The sequence below is a fragment of the Scyliorhinus canicula genome, chromosome 4 (genome assembly GCF_902713615.1).
Source record: "Scyliorhinus canicula chromosome 4, sScyCan1.1, whole genome shotgun sequence".
Classification (NCBI taxonomy): domain Eukaryota; kingdom Metazoa; phylum Chordata; class Chondrichthyes; order Carcharhiniformes; family Scyliorhinidae; genus Scyliorhinus; species Scyliorhinus canicula.
In genome coordinates this window covers 103,076,871-103,092,141 of record NC_052149.1, presented here as the reverse complement: position 1 = coordinate 103,092,141, position 15,271 = coordinate 103,076,871, and the positions used below count along the sequence as shown (strand labels likewise).

The window sequence follows — 15,271 nt, the reverse complement described above, 5'->3', positions numbered from 1 at the left end:
CAACAATTGCCGAATAGTCGGCATCTACCACCCCCTCCAGCAAAGCCCTATCCAAAATGAAAAAATCAATCCGGGAGTACACTCTGTGTACATGGGAGAAAAAATAAAATTCCTTCGCCCTTGGTCATCCAAACCTCCACAGATCTACTCCTCCCATCTGTTCTATGAACCCCTTTAGTTCCTTCGCAGCCGCTGGCACCCTCCCTGTCCTTGAACTCGACCAATCCAGCCTCGAATCTATAACCGTATTAAAGTGCCCCCCCACCCCCACCTTATCCCCTCCCATGGTCAGCCTATGTGAGTCCAGATCCGGGATCTTCCCCAGCAACCCCCTCATAAATTCCACGTCATGCATAAATATTCACTAATACCACCGGCATCCCCTCCAGCTTCCCGCTCACTATAACGTACCTACACCCCCGAATCCGGCACTATACTCCCTACTTCGAATGACACCCACTTATTGAGCAAGATCGCTACCCCCTTAGTTTTAGAGTCCAGCCCCGAATAAAATACCTGCCCAACCCACCCCTTCCTCAGCCTAGTCTGATCCACTACCCTCAGGTGTGTTTCCTGTAGCATTGCCACGTCCGCTTTCAAATTCTTCAAATGCACGCAAACGCGAGCCCCCTTGCTCGGCCCATTTAGCCCCTTCGCGTTCCATGTGGTCAGCTGATCAGCCTGGTGTGGGGGACCCCTCTCCCGCCGATCAACCATCACCTTTCTTAGGCCAGCCTGTGTCCCGCGCCTCCTCAGGCCTGCCCTCAGGTGCCCACTGTCATCGACCTCTAGTTTGTCTCCATGCGCCAGTCCCTTCCCTGTCAGCATATCAATTCCCCCTCCTTCTACCCCCCCCATAACAAAATAACCAACCCAACCCCCCTCAACAAACTGATCACCTGCTCGCCCCCCCACTGTGCTTCCGTGGGCTAGTCCGCCCAGCTAGCCTGGTAGCCCCCACCCATGGCACCAAGCATCCTGCCCCCCGCTCGAACATACATATACAAACATTACAATCCCCGACAAACACACAGACCATCCCCTTTAAGAGATCCGCATACAAAACGGAGCCACGGACCAAGCCTTGGTGCAAAACAACACATACAAAACCCAAGAAGATAAAATAAATTTAGCAGCATAATAAGAACACAGCCACTCGCCCCCAAGTTCAATGTCCTCCATCACCTGCTAATCCCCTGTCATTAACAAAGTTCATTGCCTCATCTGGCGATCCAAAATAAAATTCTTGGCCCTCAAAAGTGACCAACAGACGAGCTGGGTACAGCATGCTGAACTTCACCCCCTTCTTAAAGAGGGCCGATTTCACTTTATTGAAACTCGCCCTTTTGGCCAGATCTGCACCCAAGTCCTGGTAAATACGCAGCTCGCTATCTTCCCATTTGCAGCACCTAGTCTGTCTGGCCCACTTCAAGATCTGTTCCTTGTCCAGGAATCAGTGCATTCATACCACCATCGCCCTCAGTGACTCATTCCTCAGCGGCTTCCTCTTCAGAGCTCTGTGCGCCCTGTCCACTTCCAAGGGCCGAGTAAACGCACCTTCCCCCAGCAGCATCTTGAACATACGAGCCACATAAGACCCTGCATCCGATACCTCGCTGCCCTCCGGGAGGCCAACGATCCATGGGTTCTGCTTGCACGACCGGTTCTCCAGATCCTCCACTTTGTCTTGCAGCCTTTTCTGGTGGTCCTTCAACAGCCTCATCGCCACTGCCAACACGGCTAGCTGCTCATCGTGCTCAGCAACTGCCTCTTCCACCTTCTTAATTGACTGGCCCTGGGCTTCCTTTCTCTGCTCCGCACAGTCAATCCCCGTCTTAATCAGATCCAGGTATTCTTTTCTTTGCCGAGCAAAGCTCTCCTGCAGAAAGGCCACCAGTTGCTCCATTGACCACTGGGCCAGCAGTTTCAGTCCCTGACCCTCCGCCATATTTTTCTGTGCTTCAGACTCCCTCCCTCTTTGACCAATGATCTCTCCTTTTCAGACCACTTATGGTCCACAAATCCATACACTGGTGGGGAATCCTACTCCTCTACCTCACCAATCTCCTGTTTTGTTGATCAAATCCCCCATACATCAGGGAAAAAGGTCCCAAAGGTCCACCGCGAGTGGGAGCTACCAAATAAGCGACCGCTCACTCTATGGCCACCATGGAAGTCCACCCACAACCTTTTAACCGGCCCATTCAGTCCCCAGACTCCACATTACCAGCTGTACTGAAGGCTTACATCTCCAATCCCCTCTACTGTCCATCATTTTCCCCACTTAACTCCAGCTCCTCCACCTTTGCCCTCAACATTTTACACAGGTCCCCTAGGAGCCCCACCTCTGCCTCCAGAGCCACCACACGATTGCTGTGGTCTGAGATCACTCCTTCGATCTTCCGAATCTGTGACCCCTGCACCTCCTAACACTTCTCCACTTTTTCCATCGATCTCTGCAGGGGTACCACAGCTCCTTCGATGGTCTTCGAGCAATCCTTCCACATTTCCTTTCTCTGTTGGTGGAATTCCTCCTTAATAAAAGCCATCAACTGCTCCATCTGGGGCTTTCCACCTTGCACCAGCCCTTCCCCCTCAGCCATCCTTAAACTGGCTGTTGTGCCACAGGTTTCCTCCAACTCTTTGGCCTGGTCTCTCACCATCTTCTGCCGGGTTTGGTAAACAGCGGACATACCACTTCGGGGGGAAACTGCTCCTCCAACCTTCACCTACGTCTTTTCATCAGAATTCCACCCAATAGCGGGTAAAAAGAGCTCTTTTCTGTGCCTTCAAGCAGGAGCTGCCCTTTGTGCGACCACTCACACCATGGCCGTCACCGGAAGTCGACGCCAGTCCTCTTTGCTGGTGGACATGATGTGTGAAAATGGGAAGGAAAGTAAACTTTCAGGCAGGGGAAGAAAGTTAGAAACAGATGCAAGTTAATTCACCTAATAGCTTGTGAGCTTGTTTTTCTGGCTCTTGTGGTAGACTTGGGATTGGGCTGATGTGGAATAACCCTTTTTGGCGCACGTTAACCGTTTTCAAGCTAGGTAACCATGGTTACAGAAATGTTTTACAAAGAATTACCTCAAATTCTCTTCTATCAGATTTTGCTTTCTGGAATCATTGATATATTCCTCTAGTAAATACTTGTACTCGTCTGGTACCTGAATTCCCTGCCCCCACACCACCCACCCTCCTGTAGTCGCATCAGTATCGCAAATACATTCTTGGCCTAACTGTGACTTGTCAAATTATTGGTTTCTACTGTTTGATTGTTCGACTGCCATATTCTCATCAGATGCTCTACTATCATTTTTTTTTTTTATATAATTTTTATTGGAATTTTTTACAGAAAATATAAAACATAACGACAAACAATGAAATGCAACAAAATAACCCATAATAACTGTGACACCCCCAGACCGTATCGGCGCATGTATCACATCCCCCCACCCCCCCAACCCTAATGAACAACAAAAGAACTTTAAAAATATTAAAATTAAATAAACAAACATAGTCATTGTCGGCCCCCCCCCCTTTTCCCTCCCCTTTTCCCTCCCCGGGTTGCTGCTGCTGCTGTCCCCGTACCCTATCGTTGAGCCAGAAAGTCGAGAAAAGGCTGCCACCGCCTAAAGAACCCTTGTACCGACCCTCTCAGGGCGAATTTGACCTTCTCTAGCTTAATGAAACCCGCCATGTCATTGATCCAGGTCTCCACGCTTGGGGGCCTCGCATCCTTCCATTGTAGCAAGATCCTTCGCCGGGCTACTAGGGACACAAAGGCCAGCACACCGGCCTCTTTCGCCTCCTGCACTCCCGGCTCCACCCCAACCCCAAAAATCGCGAGTCCCCATCCTGGCTTGACCCTGGATCCCACCACCCTCGACACCGTCCTCGCCACCCCCTTCCAGAACTCCTCCAGTGCCGGGCATGCCCAGAACATATGGGCATGGTTCGCTGGACTCCCCGAGCACCTGACACACCTGTCCTCACCCCCAAAGAACCTACTCATCCTCGTCCCAGTCATGTGGGCCCGGTGCAGCACCTTGAATTGGATGAGGCTAAGCCGCGCACACGAGGAGGAAGAATTAACCCTCTCCAGGGCATCAGCCCATGTCCCGTCTTCGATCTGTTCCCCCAGTTCCCCCTCCCACTTCGTTTTCAGCTCCTCTACTGACGCCTCCTCCGCCTCCTGCATAACCTTGTAGATATCAGATATCTTCCCCTCTCCGACCCAGACCCCCAAAAGCACCCTGTCGCTCACCCCCCTCGCGGGAAGCGAAGGGAATCCCTCCACCTGCCGCCTAGCAAATGCCTTTACCTGCAGATACCTGAACATGTTCCCCGGGGGGAGCCCAAATTTCTCCTCCAACTCCCCCAGGCTCGCAAACCTCCCATCAATAAACAGGTCCCTCAGCTGTCTGATGCCCGCTCTGTGCCAACCCTGAAATCCCCCATCAATGTTCCCCGGGACGAACCTATGGTTCCCCCTTAACGGAGCCTCCATCGAGCCCCCCACTTCTCCCCTATGTCGCCTCCACTGCCCCCAAATCTTGAGGGTAGCCGCCACCACCGGACTCGTGGTATACCTCGTAGGAGGGAACGGCCACGGCGCCGTTACCAGGGCCCCCAGGCTTGTATCGCCACAGGACGCCCTCTCCATCCGTTTCCATGCTGCCCCCTCCCCCTCCATTACCCACTTGCGCACCATCGACACATTGGCCGCCCAATAATACCCCGAGAGATTGGGTAACGCCAGCCCCCCACCATCTCTACCCCGCTCCAAGAAGACCCTCTTCACCCTCGGGGTCCCATGCACCCAAACAAAGCTCATGATGCTGCTAGTTACCCTTCTAAAAAAGGCCCTAGGGATAAAGATGGGCAAACACTGAAAAAGGAACAAGAACCTCGGGAGAACCGTCATTTTGACGGACTGCACTCTACCCGCCAACGATAGCGGCACCATGTCCCACCTTTTAAATTCCTCTTCCATCTGCTCCACCAGCCTGGTAAAATTAAGCTTATGGAGAGTCCCCCAACTCCTGGCCACCTGCACCCCCAGGTATCTGAAACTCTTCACTGCCCTCTTAAATGGGAGTCTCCCGATTCCCTCCTCCTGATCACCCGGGTGTACTACAAATACCTCACTCTTGCCTAAATTTAACTTATAGCCCGAGAAGCCCCCAAATTCCGCTAACAGCTCCATCACCCCCGGCATTCCCCCTTCTGGATCCGCCACATACAACAGCAGGTCGTCCGCATACAGCGATACACGATGTTCCTCCCCACCCCGCACCAGACCCCTCCATCTCCCTGACTCCCTCAACGCCATAGCCAAAGGTTCAATCGCCAGTGCAAAGAGCAAGGGGGACAGGGGGCACCCCTGCCTGGTCCCACGGTAGAGCCTAAAGTACTCCGATCTCCTTCCATTGGTAACTACACTCGCCATCGGAGCCGCGTAGAGCAGCCTCACCCATTTGATGAATCCCTCCCCGAATCCGAACCGCTCCAGCACCTCCCACAGGTACCCCCACTCAACTCTATCAAATGCTTTCTCCGCATCCAGCGCCACCACTATCTCAGCCTCCCCCTCCACTGCCGGCATCATAATAACATTTAGTAGTCTCCGCACATTCGTGTTGAGCTGCCGTCCCTTGACAAATCCTGTCTGATCCTCATGTATCACCCCTGGCACACAGTCCTCTATCCTGGTGGCCAGGATCTTCGCCAGCAACTTAGCGTCAACATTGAGGAGCGAGATAGGCCTGTATGATCCACACTGCAAGGGGTCCTTATCCCGCTTCAGGATCAGAGAGATCAGTGCCCGCGACATCGTCGGGGGCAAAGCCCCCCCTCCCATGCCTCATTGAAGGCTCGCACCAACAGGGGGCCCACCAGATCCGCATACTTTTTATAAAATTCCACCGGGAACCCGTCCGGCCCCGGCGCCTTACCTGACTGCATTTGCCCGATCCCCCTGACTAGCTCCTCCAACTCTATTGGCGCCCCCAGCCCCTCTACCAGCTCCTCTTGAACCCTTGGGAAGCATAGCCTGTTCATGAAGCTCTCCATCCCCCCTCTCCCCATCGGAGGTTCTGACCGGTACAGTTCCTCGTAGAAGTCCCTAAAGACCCCATTTACTTCTGTCCCCTTCTGCATTACATTCCCACCCCTATCCGTCACTCCACCAATTTCCCTAGCCGCATCCCGCCTGCGGAGCTGATGCGCCAACATCCTGCTCGCCTTCTCCCCATACTCATATACCGCGCCCTGCGACCTCCTCCACTGTATCTCTGCCTTTCTGGTGGTCAACAAGTCAAATTTGGCCTGCAAACTACGCGTTCCCCCAGCAACCCCTCCTCCGGTGCCTCCGCGTATCTCCTGTCCACATCCAGGAGCTCCCCCACCAGTCTCTCCCTCTCCTTCCTCTCCCTCCTTTCCCTATGGGTCCGGATGGAGATCAGCTCCCCCCGGATCACTGCTTTCAGAGCCTCCCAGACCATCCCCACCCAGACCTCCCCCGTGTCGTTGGTATCAAGATACCCCTCAATACTTCCCCGGACCCTCCTACACACCTCCTCATCAGCCAGCAGCCCCACATCCAGGCGCCAGAGCGGGCGCTGGTCCCGCGCCTCCCCCATCTCCAGATCAACCCAGTGCGGAGCATGGTCTGAAATTGCTATGGCCGAATACTCTGCATCCTGCACCTTCGGGATCAATCCCCTGCTCAGGATGAAAAAATCTATTCGGGAATAGACCCTATGGACATGGGAGAAAAAGGAATACTCCCGCGCTCTCGGCCTCCCAAACCTCCAGGGATCCACCCCTCCCATCTGGTCCATAAACCCCCTCAGCACTGTGGCCTTGAACTGGACCGGTCCAGTGGGGGATCCAGCACTGTGTTAAAGTCTCCCCCCATGATCAGGCCCCCTGCCTCCAGGTCCGGAATGCGGCCCAACATGCGCCTCATAAAGCCAGCATCATCCCAATTCGGGGCATATACATTAACCAGCACCACCTTCTCTCCCTGCAGCCTACCCTTCACCATAATATATCTGCCCACCTTGTCCGACACCACCTCAGCCGCCTCGAACGCCACCCTCTTCCCCACCAGAATCGCCACCCCCCGGTTCTTCGCGTCCAATCCTGAGTGAAAAACCTGCCCCACCCACCCCTTCCTCAGACGAACCTGGTCCGCCACCTTCAAGTGGGTCTCCTGGAGCATAGCCACGTCCGCCTTCAGCCCCTTCAGATGAGAAATTACCCTAGTTCTCTTAACCGGCCCATTCAGCCCCCTCACGTTCCAGGTAATCAGACGGATCAGAGGGCAACCCGCCCCTCTCCCCCCGCCGGCTAGCCATAGCTTATCGACTGCTCGCCCCAGGCCAGCTCGCCCCGCCTGACCCGTTCCCCATGGCGATAACGCCTCTCCTCTACCCCCCCCGGCCCATGCCAGCTCCTTCCTGGCCATTCCAGCAGCAACCCGGTATCCCCCCCCCACCCCCCCAGGCTAGGACCCCTCCTAGCCGCGACGCACCCTCCATGGTACTTCCGTGAGTCAGCTGACTTCTGCTGACCCGGCTGCTCCTGCCAAAACCCATCTCCTCCCAGCATGGGGTCATCCCCCTCTTGCCACACCTCCTTGGCCCCGCTTCAGCGTGGGAAAGAAAACCAGTAGAGGCCACGCCCCCACCTCCAGCTCCGCCCCCCCCGCCCCGCAGCGCGGACAACCAGAGGAGAGCCCGTGCTTTCACACTGCCACACCCCACCCTTCTGACGCAGCTCCTCAAAATCCAGTTTCACCCCAACCCCCAGCCCCGTACCGAAGAGAACATATAAAGCACATGCCCCCAACGTTCCCTACTTACCCCACACCCATACCCAACAGACAAACCCACCCGGAAACAGAGCAAAAAGAAAACCACCATAAAAAAAACACGTGTCAAAATTGAAGAACAGCAACAGCAAAAACAGCAACGGCCATAGCGTGTCCCCAGACCCTAGTTCGAGTCCAGCTTCTCCGCCTGTACAAAGGCCCACGCCTCCTCCGGGGACTCGAAGTAATGGTGCCGGTCCTTATATGTCACCCACAGATGCGCAGGCTGCAGCATTCCAAATCTGACCTGCTTGGCATGCAGCACCGCCTTCGTCCGGTTGAACCCGGCCCGCCGCTTTGCCACCTCCGCACTCCAGTCCTGGTAGATTCGCACTACCGAATTCTCCCACTTGCTGCTCCTCTCTTTCTTGGCCCAGCGCAGCACACACTCCCGGTCACTAAATCGATGGAACCGCACCAGCACCGCCCGCGGGGGTTCATTTGCCTTAGGCCTCCTGGCCAGCACTCTGTGAGCTCCCTCCAGCTCCAGGGGCAAATGGAAGGACCCCGCTCCCATCAACGAGTTCAACATCGTGGTCACGTACGACGGGAGATCCGACCCTTCCAGCCCCTCCGCCAGGCCCAGGATCCTCAAATTCTTTCGCCTCGTGCGAACGTCCAGCTCCTCCAAGCGGTCTTGCCACTTTTTGTGAAGTGCCTCGTGCAACTCCACTTTCCCCACGAGGACCACGGCCTCCTCCTCCCGCTCAGCGGCCTGCTGCTGCAATTCCCGAATAGACGCCTCCTGGGCCGCCTGGGTCCCAAGCAGCTTGTTGGTAGTCGCATTCAGGGAGTCCAGCAACTCAGCCTTCAGCTCCGCAAAACAGCGCAGAAGAGAGGCCTGCTGCTCCTGCGCCCACTTCCACCAGTCCTCGGGTGTTCCGCCGGCCGCCATTTTGTCCTGCTTCCTCCGCTTTTCTTGGGGAGCTGCTGCAGCTTTTTCCTTTGCCCCACTCCGGGTGAGCACCATAAATTATGGGGAATGCGCCTCTAGACACCTTCCCCCACCGGGATTCGTTGAGACAGCGCCGTTTGAGGCCCTCAAATCGGCCCAAAAGTCCTTAAGTAGCGGGAGCTGCGGTGCCGCACCTACAAAGCCGATTTTCTGACCGCTCCACTCCTAGTCCAGGCCATCCACCGGTGGAGAATCTGAGAAGGAGTGTTCCCACACGGGGAAAAGCCCAAACAGCACCACTACGAGCCCTTAAAAGAGCCCCAAAGTCCGAAAATAGTGGGAGCCACTGAACGTGCGGCTTAGCTCCGCATCACCACTACCGGAAGTCCGTCTCCGCTTCTTCAATGGCCTTGGTGAGATCTTTTCACAGTTCTTCCCTCTGCTGCTGGAATTCAGCTTTCATAAAGGCCCTCAGGTCAGCTTGAGACCTATAAGCTGGCCCTTCCCCCGCTAGCATGCTTGCTTTTGTTTGTTGCTGTTCAGACAAATCCTGCACTGTTTCTAAGGGTCTGATAACCAAGAAACATCCTATTCCTGGGGGAAAATACTCCTTGAACCTTCACCCACGCCTTTTCATCGAAATTCCAACCCGTGCTGCCCAAAAAAGAGCTCTTTTCTGCAATATTAGGCAGGAGCTGCCTCTGTGTGCACACTCACTCCATAATGCACACCCGGAAGTCGCTCTACTATCATTTGTTTGAAACTATTATCCTGCCCACCCTACACTCCTTGCCTAGCGGGCAGAACAGTTCAGCAAAGGTTATCCTGTGGGCAAGTGTCTTGACTGTCAGAAGTGCACAAATTGGCCCATTGTGGTTGGTTCCTGTATGTAAAAAGCAACCAAGCTGGTTACACCACAGCAGAGCTAAACACACTGGCAGAGTGGAGGAATAGGTGATGTTTCTGACTCTTGCCTGAAACATTGAGTGACTGTCCTCCCTCTGGATATTGTTTGACTGGCTGTGTCTTTCCAGCTTTTACCTTCTATGCCAATGGATGTCTTGTTTTCAGTATTTTGCTTTTGATGGAGAAGCTTCCTATGATAGACTTTTTTTCTCGATATTTCTGACAATATCAGGGCATTGGCAGCATTAAAGAATGTTTGTGTGAGCGCATTTTCTATGACCTTGCTGAGTAGTAGGACAGCATAGTTGCACAGTGGTTAGCACTGTTGCTTCACAGCTCCACGGTCCCAGATTCGATTCCCAGTTTGGGTCACTGCCTGTGTGGAGTCTGCATGTTCTCCCCGTGTCTGCGTGGGTTTCCTCCGGGTGCTCCGGTTTCCTCCCACAAGCCCACAAAGCCATGCTGTTAGGTGAACTGGACATTTCTGAATTCTCCCCCTGTGTACCTGAACGGGCGCTGGGATGTAGCGACTAGAGGCTTTTCACAGTAACTTCATTGCAGTGTTAATGTAAACCTACTTGTGACAATAAAGGTTATTATTATAACATGGCTACTTTAACAAATCCTGTACTATTTTAAAAAGATGGGTATTTTCTTCTTGCTGTCCTGGGCTTTTATTCTTTAAAATTTACTCACTGAATGTGGGCATAGCTGGCTGGGCCTAAATTGCCCTTGAACTGAGTTGCTCCAAGGGCCATTTCAGAAGGCATTTAAGAATCAACCACATTGCTGTGAATCTGGTGTCATGTGTAGACCAGACCAGGTAAGGGTGGCAAATCTCCTTCCCTAAAGGGCATTTGTGAACCAGATGAGTTTTCACGACAATCGACAATGGTTTCATGGTCACCATTAGACTTGATTCTAGATTTTCTTTTCATGAATTCTGATTTAAGCTTCTGCTATTCCAGAGCATTTCCCTGGCTGTCTGGAACACTAGTCTAGCAATGATACCTACTGTGCCACTCTCTTTCCATTTCCCCCCACCCCCCCAAGAAAAAATATTTAATTCCCCAAATAACATTGCTAATATTTGGTCATTATCTTCTTGCTGTTTATGGAATCTTGCTGCATTTAATTTGCTGCATTTTCCTAAATCATAATTGTTATTGCATTTCAAAGAAAGTACTTCCTTAAAGTGTGAATCACTTTAGGCATCCTGCGGTCATGTAAGATGCTATAAAATGCATGTCTACCTTTTTATGGTGTCATCTTGTCAGTGATTATTTTTAAAGACCTGAATAGGACCCTGACATAGGGACCATAAATCATAGACTACCTACAGTGCAGAAGGAGGCCATTCGGCACTGGCCCTTGGGAAGAGCCCACTACTTGGGAAAATGTTATAAAGGATGCAATAGCAGAGCATTTAGAAATGCATAATATAATCAAGCAGTCACCATGGCTTCATGAAGGGGAGATCATTGCCTGATAAATGTATCAGAATTATGTTGAGGTGGTAACGAGCAATGTTGATGAAGGGGAACCGGTAGATGTAATATACTTGGATTTCCAAAAACCCTTTGATAAGCTACCACACAAAAGGTTACTAAATAAAATAAACCTGTGGTGTTTGGGGTAGTATATTAGCATGGATAGAGGATTGGCTAACTGATAGAAGACAGAGAGTTGGGATAAGAGGAGCATTTACAGGATGATAACCTGTAACTAGTGGAGTGCCACAGTGATCTGTACTGGGGCAACAATTATTTACAATATATAGTAATGACTTGGATGAGGGAAATGAATGCACTATTTCCAAGTTTACGAATGACACAAAAGTAGGTGGAAAGGCAAGTGTGAGGATGACACAAAGAGACTACAGAGGGATATAGGCAGGTTAGGTGAGTGGGCAGAATCTTGGCAGATGGAATAGAATGTTGGAAAATGTGAAGTTATGCACTTTGATAGGAATAATAAAGGAGCTGAATATTATATAAATGGAGAAAAGCTGCAGAAAACTGCAGCAGTGAGAGATTTGGGGGTCCTCATGCATAAATCACAAAAAGCTAGCATGTAAGTTCAGCAAGTACTTGGGGAAGGCAAATGGAATGTCGGCCTTTATTCAAAGGGACTGGAGTATAAAAATAGGAAAGTCTTGCTGAAACTATATAAGGCACTAGTTAGAGCACACCTGGAATACTGTAAATAGTTTTTGTTCCCTTATCTAAGGAAAGATGCATTGGAGGCAGCCCAGAGAAGGTTCACTGCATTGATCCCAGGGATGGAGGGATTTTCTTATGAGAAGAGGCTGAGTAGTTTGGGCCTGTACTCAATCTCATTTATTTAGACAAATGAGAGGTGATCTTATTGAGACATATACAGGGTGGGATTCTGTGATCCCGAGGCTAAGTGTTAAGACCATAAGACGATAAGACATAGGAGTGGAAGGTCATTCGGCCCATCGAGTCCACTCCGTCATTCAATCATGGCTGATGGGCATTTCAACTCCACCTACCAGCATTCTCCCCGTAGCCCTTAATTCCTTGCGACATCAAGAATTTATCTATCTCTGCCTTGAAGCCATTTAGCGTCCCGGCCTCCACTGCACTCCGCGGCAATGAATTCCACAGGCCCACCACTCTCTGGCTGAAGAAATGTCTCCGCATTTCTGTTCTGAATTTACCCCCTCTAATTCTAAGGCTGTGCCCACGGGTCCTCGTCTCCTCGCCTAACGGAAACAGTTTCTTTGCGTCCACCCTTTCTAAGCCATGTATTATCTTGTAAGTTTCTATTAGATCTCCCCTTAACCTTCTAAACTCCAATGAATACAATCCCAGGATCCTCAGCCGTTCATCATATGTTAGACCCGCCATTCCAGGGATCATCCGTGTGAATCTCCGCTGGATACGCTCCAGTGCCAGTATGTCCTTCCTGAGATGTGGGGCCCAAAACTGGACACAGTACTCCAAATGGGGCCTAACCAGAGCCTTATAAAGGCTCAGTAGCACATCGCTGCTTTTATATTCCAACCCTCTTGAGATAAATGACAACATTGCATTCGCTTTCTTAATCACAGATTCAACCTGCATGTTTACCTTTAGGGAATCCTCGACTAGCACTCCCAGATCCCTTTGTACTTTGGCATTATGAATTTTCTCACCGTTTAGAAAGTAGTCTAAGCTTGGATTCTTTTTTCCAAAGTGCAAGACCTCACATTTTCTCACGTTGAATTGCATCAGCCATTTCCTGCACCACTCTCCCAAACTGTCTAGATCCTTCTGCAGCCTCCCCACTTCCTCAGCACTACCTGCCTGACCACCTAACTTCGTATCATCGGCAAACTTCGCTAGAATGCCCCCAGTCCCTTCATCCAGATCATTAATATATATGGTGAACAGCTGCGGCCCCAACACTGAACCCTGTGGGACACCGCTGGTCACCGGCTGCCATTCCGAAAAAGAACCTTTTATCCCAACTCTCTGCCTTCTGTCAGACAGCCAACCCTCAACCCATGCCAGTAGCTCACCTCGAACACCATGGGCCCTCACCTTACTCAGCAGCCTCCTGTGTGGCACCTTATCAAAGGGCTTTTGGAAATCCAGATAGATCACATCCACTCGGTTTCCCTGGTCTAACCTACTTGTCACCTCTTCAAAGAATTCTAACAGGTTCGTCAGGCACGACCTCCCCGTACTAAATCCATGTTGACTTGTTCTAATCCGACCCTGCTCGTCCAAGAATTTAGAAATCTCATCCTTAACGATCGATTCTAGAATTTTACCAACAACCGAGGTTAGGCTAATTGGCCTATAATTTTCCATCTTTTGTCTTGATCCTTTCTTGAACAAGGGGGTTACAACAGCGATCTTCCAATCGTCCGGGACTTTCCCTGACTCCAGTGATTTTTGAAAGATCTCAACCAACGCTTCCGCTATTTCTTCAGCCACCTCCCTCAGAACTCTAGGGTGTAGCCCATCGGGGCCAGGAGATTTGTCAATTTTAAGACCTTTTAGCTTTTTTAGCACCATCTCTTTTGTAATGGCAACCATACTCAACTCAGCCCCCTGACCCTCTATAATTTTTGGGATATTACTCATGTCTTCCACTGTGAAGACAGACGCAAAGTATTTATTAAGTTCTCCAGCCATTTCCTCGTCTCCCATCACTAGCCTTCCGGAATCAGTTTGAATTGGCCCAATGTCTACTTTGGCCTGTCGTTTGTTTCTTATGTATTGAAAGAAACTTTTACTATCATTTCTTATATTACTGGCTAGCCTGCCTTCATATTTGATCCTCTCCTTCCTTATTTGTCTCTTTGTTAACCTCTGTTTGTTTTTATAGCCTTTCCAATCTTCTTATTTCCTAGTGCTTTTGGCCACTTTATAGGATCTCTCTTTTTCTTTGATACATTTCCCGACCTCCTTTGTCAGCCATGGCTGTCTAATCCCTCCCCGGATAATCTTTCTTTTCTTGGGGATGAACCTCTGTACAGTGTCCTCAATTATGCATACAAACTCCTGCCATTTTTGCTCTGCTGTCTTCCCCACTAGGGTCTGCTTCCAGTCGATTTTCGCCAGTTCCTCTCTCATGCCCTCGTAATTACCTTTATTTAACTGTAACACCATTACATCCGATTTTGCCTTCTCTCTTTCAAACTGCAGACTGAACTCAACCATATTATGATCGCTGCTTCCTAAGTGTTCCCCTACTTTAAGATCTTTTATAAAGTCTGGTTCATTACATAGCACTAGGTCCAGAATAGCCTGCTCCCTTGTGGGCTCCATGACAAGCTGTTCCAAAAAGCCATCTTGTAAGCATTCCATGAATTCCTTTTCTTTGGATCCACTGGCTACGTTATTTACCCAATCCACCTGCATATTGAAGTCCCCCATGATCACCGTGACCTTGCCTTTCTGACATGCCTTTTCTATTTCCCGGTACATGTTGCGCCCAATGGAAACGCCGTCGCCAAGAACAGTATCCTGCATTATCAGTCCACTGGCAATACCACTATGCCACCACTTTCCTCCTTTATTGGGTCTGATAGCTTGGTGCTTATGTTACCTGATGGTAATCCAGCAACCTGGATGAATAATCCAGAAATCGGAGTTCAGCAAAGGACCTGAGGAATTTGAATTTTCAGGTACTCTAAAATCTTGAACGAAAAGCTCGGGTCAGCAATGGTGACTATGAAACTAACAGACTGTTGTAAAAACCCAACTGGTTCACTAATGTTCTTCAGGGAAGGAAGTCTGCCTTTCTTACCGGGCCTGGCCTACACGTGACATCAGATTGTCAGCAGAATGATTCAGTCTTAGCTGCCCTCGTAGTGACTTTTTAAAAATATAAATTTAGAATACCCAATTCTTTTTTTTTTCCAATTAAGGGCAATTTAGCATAGCCAATCCACCTACCCTGCACAGCTTTTTGGGTTATGGGGGTGAAACTCACGCAGACACGGGGAGAATGGGCAAGCTCCAAACGGACGGGCCAGGGTTGAACCCGGGTCCTTGGTGCCATGATGCAGCAGTGCTACTCACTGTGCCACCCGTTGCCCTCTTAGTGACCCAACGAGCCACTTTGTTGTGTCA

At 50.8% G+C, this 15,271-nt stretch overlaps 1 protein-coding gene across 1 annotated transcript in view; it reads left to right on the top strand.

Moving 5' to 3' along the window:
- The window catches only part of LOC119964866 (4-trimethylaminobutyraldehyde dehydrogenase-like), a 51,001-nt gene that overhangs the window by 10,673 nt on the left and 25,057 nt on the right, over positions 1 to 15,271 (top strand). The window lies entirely within an intron of this gene.